Source organism: Taudactylus pleione, unplaced genomic scaffold, assembly GCF_031769625.1.
Source record: "Taudactylus pleione unplaced genomic scaffold, aTauple2 ptg000305l, whole genome shotgun sequence".
NCBI lineage: Eukaryota > Metazoa > Chordata > Amphibia > Anura > Myobatrachidae > Taudactylus > Taudactylus pleione.
The window spans coordinates 315,278-326,031 of record NW_028284706.1 but is presented as its reverse complement, the minus strand read 5'-3'; the positions used below and the strand labels follow the sequence as shown (position 1 = coordinate 326,031).

Genomic DNA, 10,754 nt, shown 5'->3' with positions numbered 1-10,754 from the left:
AACCTGTATTAATAAGTGAAGGGCCGGCAGTGACAGGCAGCCGCATCATCATGAGCAGATACAGGTGATCACAGATTAGACTACTATGCAAACTAAACCCCAAGTAGCCTGTAGCAGTCTGCGGGGAAATAATAGTTGCAATCTGCACTGTGCGTACAGTACGTAGAGAAGGTAACTAGGGAGTTGATAATTATGATGATGTTGATCCCAGTTGCCTCGGCCAGCGTTGATGAGCCGCTAGTTTGGTGGAAGAGAGACTACATCTCCCGTGAGCCTGTGCGCGTTGCTCAACCTGAGCTTCCGGTTCGGTGCGCTGCGGCCAGGTAGGACTTCCGGTGAGAGGGAGAACGAAGCCGAGACTGAAGAGAGAGTGAGGAGGACACGGCGCTGACTGAGGAGCGAGAGGGGAACATAGACCGGAGGAACGGGTGGCTGAGCCGGAACATCCAGCCAGGTGAGACAGGCGCCCTGTACCCCCATCCTTGCGGCTTGTCTCACATGTAACCCACTGCCCAGTCCGCCTCCCGCCCTATACCCATCAACCCGAGTCACACCGCAGCCTCCCCGCAGCGCGGTGCCCGGCACCCTGCCAGGGATGTGCTACTGCTGAGTGGGCGGCGTGCAGGGTGCTGTGCGAGCAGCAGGGTAATTAGTGCGATTTATGTGACCTGAGGGCCACACATTCCTCAGTACAGATTTGCATCTGTGCCTGCGTTGCAGCCGGGCAGCTGTCTATCTGCATGGTGCTGCTACACAGGCCTGTTTAAAATATGAGTAAAACTTAATTTACTTATCTTATCCCCAGCTGGCGCTGCCCCATCCCTACAGATGGATATACTGATCACAGGGTGTTCTCCGTGCTATGCCTGTTTCTTAGCTAGGTACATAGCTAAACTAGCCACTAAACAGGTACAGGGCACGTCCAGTATGAGTGTCATGGAAATAGTGTCCTAAAAATACAAGTTGCCTTACATACAAGACCTGGTAATTGTTAAGTTAATTGTAAATCATTGTGTACGTGTAGTTTGATTTATATACACTGTCCAGGGTGTTGGAATATATATATATATATATATATATATTTATTTTTTTCATTTTACTAAACTTCATTATTACCAAAGACCTAGGGGCATATTTATTATCTGGTTTTAGACCCAATAATTATAATTTCATATTGCAGCAATAACGATATAGGGGGAAGATTTATCAAAGTTTGGAGGGGGCGATTCAATTGTTTTTTTTCAAGCCATGCTAATTAATGGGTGCCCAGTGTTGCAATTTAATAGTTCTGGGCACTCATTAATTATCGCCCTCTTTGACCCGGGTTTAGCCATGTAAAACTGCTAAACCTGTCTTAAGTTCTGGTTAGGGCCGTAGCGCGCCCTAACCAGGGGTTTTCTTACACATTTCTGCTCGTACCCTCCTGTGGGTGCGAGCAGCAATGCCAGCGCCGGTGGCTATCGTGCCCTGACGGAGCAACAATTGAATTGCTCCGTCAGGGGTCTTAAAAAAAAAAAAAAAAAAAGCCAGCAAAACTTTTAAATAACCCAATCCAATCATCTCATGTCATTTACACGAATACCATTATTGTCATTAACAAACTCTAAAGGTGCCCACACACATAGCAACATTTTAAACGATTTGGCCGATTTCGACGAATCGTGACGACGAATTGGGTAAAAAAAGTACAAATCATGAGTTTATACTCACGAGCATGATGCCGATGCGCGTCCCCGCTCGTCGTACATCGCATCTTCTGATCTGCCGTGCTGCAGGGCAGATTAGCCAATCTGGGATACAATGCATTGGCTGCAAGATGGATCTTTAGTCAGATTGGACATTTTTAACTCCAAATCGTAATCCCGACGGCAAGGGAGCTCCCGTGAAAGTTCATGAGGAAATTGGCCATAAAATCGTATCGTGAGGACATCGGTATGTGTGTGGGCACCTTAAGTGATGTCTACGAAAAGAACCATGTAGGAACATTAGCACATAAAATAGTACAGGCAGCAGTTACAATTCAATAAAAATCCGCAAGACATCTCAATAAAATTCAAGCAAAACCATTACAACCATTTAACATGCACACAGCACTAGGGAAAAAAAATATTATGCAACCATTTTTGTGCGTGAATGAAGAGTACTAAAACGACGGTAACCTTTTCGAAGATTGCATGGTTCGGATGGCTGGAATCTACCAAAATAGACTGAATTCTTCAGGACTCTTATCAAAGATCTCCTGAGTACGTGGTAAAACAACACCAATAATTCTACCAGCCGCCCTAACCACCTGATCCATAGCCTTACATTCTTCGGCAGCACTGTTCCCAAATCATTTGTCAATCCTGTAGGTTAGGACACTCTCCACAATGCTGTGATAAATTTAACAAGGTCCCTTAGCTCACACAGACTGATTTTAATGTTGCACGTTTTTAACCAAAAAAGTGAAATTCAGAAACCAAGTTAAAGTATTTTAAAATAAAAAATCACCAAGAATTTAAGATACCACCTTCTCAATGGTCAACCTATCCAGACAGATACCTTTTGGAGCAGTAGTTTTGGATGTGTTCAAAAGTAAGTAGTTCTTGTTGATCCACTCCAACAATCTACTGACTCTACCTCTATGTGCACTCATCCTCGTGGCTTAAATAAACGACGGCGATATCATCCTTGAATTTAACAATCCTAATGGCTTGTGACTTTGGCTCACAATCGTGGGTGAATAGCGAATATAGTACCGGACAGAGGGTGCACCCTTGCGAACCGCCTACATTCAACACTGGCTCCTTCAAAACTACCCCCCCCCCTCCCCCCCAGCTTAACCACCTGGGGGGCCTGTCTGTTAATAAGTGTAACAGCCACCTACAAGTAAAACTATGTAATCCCAAATAAAATAACTTTGCAATCAGTGAACTGGGAACAATAGTATTGAAAGCAGAACTAAAATCAACAAAATTCTCACCTAATTATTCCTATCTTCTAAATGCCTGGTACAAAACAGGCAAAGTGTCATCCGTCGAACAATTTGCTCTACAGGCAAATGGAAAGGGGTCAAACCCCCCTGGGAAATGTGACTTGACATTTTTCAACACCAGGCGCTCAAAGCATTTTATCACCAAGGATAAAAGCATAGAATTTGACGACAGATAAGAAACACTTGACCATCTAGTCTGCCCTGGGATGTCAGGGCTATCGGCCGATGATTATTTAGGCATTTTGGTATACCACTTTTGGAGATAGGAACTATGGTGGTGGCCTGTAAACAGGGACCAAGCAGTGAGCCAGCGATAAATTAAATATTAATGTAGAAATACCAACTACCTGGTTACTCCATTCCCTAAGGACTTTACACTGGATGCCATCCGGACTCGCAGCCTTACCAGGGTGCACAGAACATAGACACTGCCTAACGGCCAGTTTGTCAAGCACCAAAAGGAGCCTCCTGTACCCTCTGTCACAGTGCTGGGACTTTGAAATTGTTATATTTATTGGACCTGGAATAGAACACCTTCAAATCTTCTACCTAAAAACTATTTACCTTCCTAATATCATCCGATTTTGCTTATAATCTGTAAGATTTTGCATACATTACCACATACGCCTCAAATCAATTGTTTTGACCCAAAAAAATAGTTTTGACTAAATTTCTCCTCCATTGTAGCTGAAAAGCCTATTTTAGCCACCTTAATCGTCCCTAGCAACCTGATAACCATCCTTGTCTCCAGACCTAAACGCCCTATATAGTGCCCTAAGTAAAGGGCTAACTTCACCATTTAGCTAGGGTTTTTCATTGGAAAATACCCTAAAATTCCTAACCGCTATGCTCTCCACGCAAGTGTTAATGTAACCTAGGACCATAAAAGTAAGGATGTATACATCTACGAACCCATTTACCACAGATTTCTCAATAAGCAAATTCCAGTTAGTAAAGTCCAAACTATCTTGCAATTGTTCCATAGCCCCCTCCGACCAAACCTGAACACATTTTCTATTAGGTTTAAATATGCTTGACTGTGGGTACATAAGTAGGAATCATAAATAGTGATACATGATCTGATTTTTATATATGGGTACATACAACAGTCTCGTAACCCACTTTAAAGTTCGTATACACTTGATTTTGCTTACTAGAGAAACTCCTCCCTCCTAACATGGCAGCCTTCTGCAGAGGAGCAAGAGAGAACAAGGTGGACACAATAACCATTAGCTTATCACATGTACATTTTTCTCTTCAGAAATACTGTCTTTGGTTTTAAAATATTATATACTGCCTTAAATTGCTTTTTAAGAGCAGATATAGGACCAGTCACTATTCATTTCCCTATAGTGACCTATAGATCACTAGTTGAACAGTCCACCTTCCATTCATGCCACTACATGTAGCCCTGGCTCTGTAACTACTTGTTATATGTACTATTTATACTTGCCCTGAGTGGCTTAATGTTTGACCACAAGTGCACAGCTGGGCTCGATTCAACTCAACGCAAATTGAATAGCGCCGGGACGGAGCTTTCGGAGCTATTCAATTCAGCACGCTATTAAGCCCGACTAAGGATTTCTTCTCGCATCCCTTCTGGGGTGCGAACAGAAATCTGACAAAACTACAGACGCAATGCTGTTTTCTGCCCTTAGCGGCGCAGAAACAGCATCATGCCGGGCAGTTTAGTTGGAGAATGCCGGTTCTCGCAACTAAACACCATGTTTAAGGCGCGAGAACTGTCATTTTCTGACACAACAGCGCGCTGAATTGAATCATGCCCCTATGGGAAATGTATGTGAATTTTATACTGTTATTAAGGGACCACTTTATCAACAAATATTAGGCTATACACCAAAAATGTGACAGACCTATTCACCATTGGAGCCCTGTTGTGGCAACTGGCTATTCATCAAGCTCCTAAAACGTATTGCGGGAACTGACACCATCATCATTTGGCATTAGCCCCCGCAGACCCACTCCTTCCTATTGGAAGGTGGTCCGGAATGTAAAGAGGGATCCATTATGATGCCTCCTACGGTCCTCTGTGTGCATGCGCAGTTACACAGCCCGTCAGTGTAATTGTCACTGCTACTATATAGCATCAAGCGTGTTGGGCTTCGGTGTTCTGCAGATGTCCCGGAACTGGAGCAGTGCTGAATTGTTCCAGTATGTCGAGATGAGTCGGATATTTAAATAAAGGGCGGCATCAGGGCTTTATAATGACTAGGCCCCCCCGATTCATTAAAATATATTATGCCGCAACTGCAGTGCATACAGTTGAGCTGAGATTACCAGTGACAAATGCCTGTCAGAAAGAAAAATTAGAGATGCACCACAGCTAATATTTACAATTCTTTTACACAATCAACTGGGTGACTATATACCAAGTTCAATTGGAAAAGGCAGGTGATTAGCTCTAAAACTTCACTACCACTTTGTAAAAGATTTTACTAAAGTGCCCTTCCCCCCAATGCATATTGAGGATTGTGGCTTGTGATTGGTCCTTCTGCTCACACCCCACCCTTATGGTGCGTACACACGGTCAGATATAACAGAACGATAACGATATCGATCATATCGTTATCGTTCATATCGTCCTGTTTTTGGGAACTTTCAACCCCTAAACGATGGTCGATGTGCGGGCACGGATGGTCGATATCGACCATCGCCCGTGCATGCAGGCCAACCTGATCGATATCGACCAGGTTAGCCTGTTTCGCGGGTCAGTAAAGTTGTTTGGGGGTTGGTGCATGTGCTGGATGTTTGATATTGAACATCCAGCACATGCAGGACGATCTAAAAACTATATCTGATCGTTGTCTGATCGCTCCGTGTGTACGGAGATTAAGTTGCATTTTAAATTTTATTAAATAGTTTTGCAATTTCTGTATTGTATATGCCCTGGAAAAAATGGCTGCATGAAGCTGCCTAAATACAACCTTGTAATATCCTTTACATAAATGGTAGTGCAACCTGAACAAGTACTGTTCCTGTTCAGAACTTGATTCTGCAAAAGTGCACACTGTACAGTTTCAGGTTAATGTTTCCTCTGATGGGCAAGGTACAAATGCAGTGCATAGCTGTGTTTCTGGTATGTGTGCCTGGAGCAGTGTACACATTATTTTTCTATTAGTAATATGTTGCATTTTCTAAAAACTAGAATCAAAAAGATTACAGATAGAATAATTTACAGCCTGTTCTATCTGTAGCACCATCCAGTATATGTCTCCTGTTTTGTGACTTTAATATCTTTACATGCCTCTTAAGTTTTGACATTTTGCATTTGGTATGTTTCATTTAAAACATATTCTATGTTTGTGGGGTACTAGTCTATAATTGGTAATGAAATATATGTAGAATAATGTTTTTTCATATTAGTTTGGCACTTTTGTGTATTTTTTTTTTTTTTTTTTTAGATTCTTTTTTTCGAGCATAATTCTAGGTAATCTATATCTCAAGTTATATTCTGTTTTCTCTCCCCAACATAAGAATTATTTTTATCCAACGCAAACTTAGCATATAAATGTATTGCAGATAGTTTTGTAGGTGTGCATGTGTTGAGAAGTATTTGTACAGCAGGAGCTTAGAGCTATATTAAAATCTGCATACCTCTAACTACTGAGCTCTTCTGTGGGTCAGTGAATTGTAGGTAAACATTAACTGCCAGTGTGTGCCAGAGCTAAGCAGCCACATGAATTACGCCCTTTTTATATGTTTATGTAATTTAGTCTCATTCACTTTTGTTATGTTCTCGACTAAAGCTGGCCATACACTTTAAAGGTAGCTACACATCTGACAGATATATGTGCAGATGATGGTCGTTCATACACACTGAACGGCCATCATCTGCTTGTGCCCGCGGGACCCGGTGGGCGGGTCCCGCCTCCCCTCCTTGCGGCTGCCGCTGTGTGTGTACAGGCGGTCTGCTGACTGCCCGTACACACCTGCCGTTGGACAGATATATCTGCAGATGATGGTCGTTCATACACACTGAATGGCCATCATCTGCTTGTGCCCTCGGGTCACAGGGGCCGGGGGCGGGGCGGGTCCCGCCCCCCTCCTCGCGGCTGCCGCTGGGTGTGTACAGGCGGTCTGCCGACTGCCCGTACACACCTGCCGATGGACAGATATGTCTGCTGATGTTCACCGACATATCGCGGGTACACACTGCCCGACGGGCAGCAGATACATTGGCCGATCAATTGATCGGCCAATGTATCTGTCATTATGTACCCAGCTTTAGATTATCTGTCCAACTAGTTGTCTTGTTGCAACAAAAATCTTATAATGTACAATGACAATAGACCATTCGCTCCCAAACCCTAAAAACGGTAGTTCAGACAAATTAGTTAAATCCGTTTGATTAAACCAATTTGTCTGAACGACACTTTTTGTATGTTTTTTGGCGTTTGGGAGGGAATAGTCTATTGTCATTTGCTCCCATACATTACCAGATTTTTGTTTCAACCAGACAACTAGTATGTTTGGGCAGATAATCTTAAAGTGTATAGACAGCTTTAGAAAATATCCGCATGTATGATCGTTGCAATCATTGATGCTGATGTAATCAGGCTAGCTTGGACATCGTGTAATGATATGCCCACACACCCTCAAGCGTGTTTACCTATACCTCAATTTACTTGAAACTTTGACATTTCATAATAAAACAAGGGATGGATAGACATTGGTAAAGTATAAGTGGTATAAACAATGAGGTAGAAAATTAAGAAAGTATATACACATGTAGCAAAAAAAAAAAGGGGGCATGTTACAAATATCATTGCGGGAAGTTTTTTTGGGTGCCTGATGGAGCAATTCAGTTGTTGCTCCTAGTGTTCGCTCTAGGTCCGGCAGCAGGCAGGGCACTGGACCTAGAGCTAGGGCACTTCTGCGCGTGTGCCCGAGTAGGGGGCGTCACCAAAGAAAAGGGGGTGTGTCTTTATGACACATACCCTTTTAGTCACTCCTGGGGGTGTTCCCGGCACATAGGGACATGCTGGGCAGCCCCCAAGTGCTGCGGTCACAGTGAATGGATGCCCCGGCATCCATTCAGCGGCGGTGACCGCTGCACTGCCGTTTTGACCACCCGCCGGACACTGTGACCCGCGGGTGGAGACAGAACCCGCAGGCTATCTCAGCGGAGCACCGCGCTGGAGGGCAGGGTGCTATCTGCCCTTCAGAAATAGGGCAGGGCGCGGCGGCCCGCTAAAACAGCCTAGCGGGCACGCTAGCTCCGATCAAACGCAAATGCCATGGATGCCCACATTTCTGCTCGCTGCCTCCTGAGGTGGCTAGCAGAAATGTGCCAAAAGTAATGCTTTTGGGCGCCCAAACGTCACTTTTCTTGTCGCGACCATTAGTTTAGACGGGTTTAACTGCTTTGTGCGGCTAAACCCGTTGCTTTTGGGCGCGATAAGCACGATAATGATATGCACTCAAAACAATTGAATAGCTCTATCGGGCAATCATTAATTATCACCACCCTAAAACAATTGACTCGCACAACATGGGCTCAATTTAATTCAATGCTGTTATGTTGGAGAATGCCCGTTCTCGCACCTTAAACATGATGTTTAGTCGTGAGAACCGGCATTGTCCGACTTAAGTGCCTGCTGCGATGCTGTTTCCACCACGCCAGGAGTTTTGTCGGCTTTCTGCTCGCACCACAGGACATATTCTGCAGCGTTTTACAGAGAATATAATTGGTTGTTCACATCAGTCCCTGCACCAATCGAACTTACAATCTATGGGAGCGATTCAATTCAATGCGCTTTTTAAGTCTGAGAATGCCGATTCTCATCACTTAACCTGGTCGCAGATGATGGTCTGTCTCTAAGCTTTTAAGATGGCTCCTAGATTTTACACAATTTTGTCGATCCTTACATTACACCATCCGTGCTGGAATGAGTCCATTTGAGATTGTAGACACGCCCTCAGCTTTTGCCTCACAGTCACTGGGAAATGTATAGACAGAGTAACAATTAATTTTTTTTGTTTCGGCGAGGGGGAGGGTTGTTTGAATTTACCCAAGCTGAAATGTGATTTATTTCACTGATACACAGCTACATCATTGGAAGTTCTTGCTTTTAAAGGTACCAATGCCATTATTAGTAAAGTGCGGTCACAATGGGGATGATTCAATTCAGCGTGAGTTGAATAGTGCCCTGAGAGAGCTCCCAAAGCTGTTCAATTCACCTTGCTGTTTAGTCTGACTATAAGCTATTGTCTGAGAACGCCGGCTCTCTACTTACCCTGTGTGTTTAGTTGCGATAAAGTGCTGGTCATGAGGCTGTTAGTGCTGCGCTAAGCCAGAAACTGCCTTGTGGCCGGCACTTTAGTCAGATTTCTTCTTGCACCTTCAGGAGGGGACAGTAAGAAATTGTTAGTCGGACTAGACAGGGCGTTGAATTGAATAGCTGCGGGAGCTCCCTCCCAGAGCTATTCATCTCCCACTGAATTGAATTGCCCCCAGTGTGCCACTGCACACATCACTCGCATCACAATATATCAACATTGCTCATGAACTCCTGTGAACTTCTATTGGGGTGTGAGGCAAAATGGCCAACGTTGTGGACGAGATGTGCTACCATTACGAGGTGCTTGTTTGAGTGTGTTTATCTTAACATTGTACCAAAACTATCTATCATACACTGTGCCTTTAAATCTATTACTATTATCCAATAGCAACAAACACACAGAGGAACATTTAACCAACCTAATTCCCAGGTAATGTAACCAGCTGAACATATCCTTTTATATTCTACACTGAAATATAAATATCACATAATCTAGCTGCTAAAAGTTATAGCACTTTTTTTTTAGTTATTTGTGTACCAGTTTCTATGTATCCCAGAGGGTTTAATTTCCATTTACATTAACCATCTCTGTGGAAGGATGTATTGGATCATCTTTGGATACAAAATCGCCATGCTTAAGACCCCCATGCTATTGTTTATCTGGTAGCATCAAATTATTCACACACAGTAGAGATATTGATCAGTCATGTGCCAAAAGTCAGTGTTTGTCTATCAAAATGGACATACATGCCTGAGTTAGGACGCATGTAGGTTAAATCATTTGTGACCATTACAGTTTCAACCTGACAGACCTGACCAAACGATTTCCAGCAGTAGCGATTGTTTCTAAAATAACCAGTTTTCAACCACACACGCTGGAAGTCTCTGAGAACTGCTTTAAATTGATCACGTTAGATCATTAGTGATCTTTTGTTGCTCACACACTAAACAATATATGGGGAATTAAAATAAACAAAAAGCCAACCAATTTGGCTGATTGGATCTTGTGGTTATCTTTACATTCATTTGGGGGATTTCAATTCAGTGTTTAGTCCAACAGAAGTTAAGTAAGTCAGAGAATGCCGGTTCTCGCGACTTAACCTGGGTGTTAAATCGCGAGAACCGGCATTCTCCGACTAAAGTACCGGCCGAGAGGCTGTTAGTGCCGCGCTAAGCAGGAAAACAGCCTCGCGGACGGCACTTTAGTTGTATTTCTCCTCACATCCTCAGTAGGGTGCGAGAAGAAATCATAAGTTGGACAAAACAGTGTGCTGAATTGAATAGCTCCTGGAGCTCCCTCCCAGCGTTATTCAACACCCACTGAATTGAGGCAAAATTCAGACATTACAGTACAAAGTAAAACGGCAGTCCGCACAAGAGAAGGTGTGTAATATTTAGGATCTGTGCCTTTGTCACCCCTGATGCCACCAAGATACTAAACTCCTGCCTCCACTTTTATAACCTCCTCTTCTCTGGGC

General features: G+C 43.5%; 1 protein-coding gene across 4 annotated transcripts in view; it reads left to right on the top strand.

The window, feature by feature from the left end:
• The first annotated feature begins 270 nt into the window (after positions 1-270).
• The window catches only part of PHACTR4 (phosphatase and actin regulator 4), a 58,917-nt gene continuing 48,433 nt past the window's right edge, over positions 271-10,754 (top strand). For 3 of the 4 annotated variants that reach the window (XM_088442174.1, XM_088442171.1, XM_088442169.1), the window contains exon 1: positions 272-454. The gene's annotated coding sequence lies outside the window, so the exon portion shown is untranslated. Of the gene's footprint in view, positions 455-10,754 lie in introns of all 4 variants that reach the window. The other variant, XM_088442170.1, reaches the window with a different exon arrangement.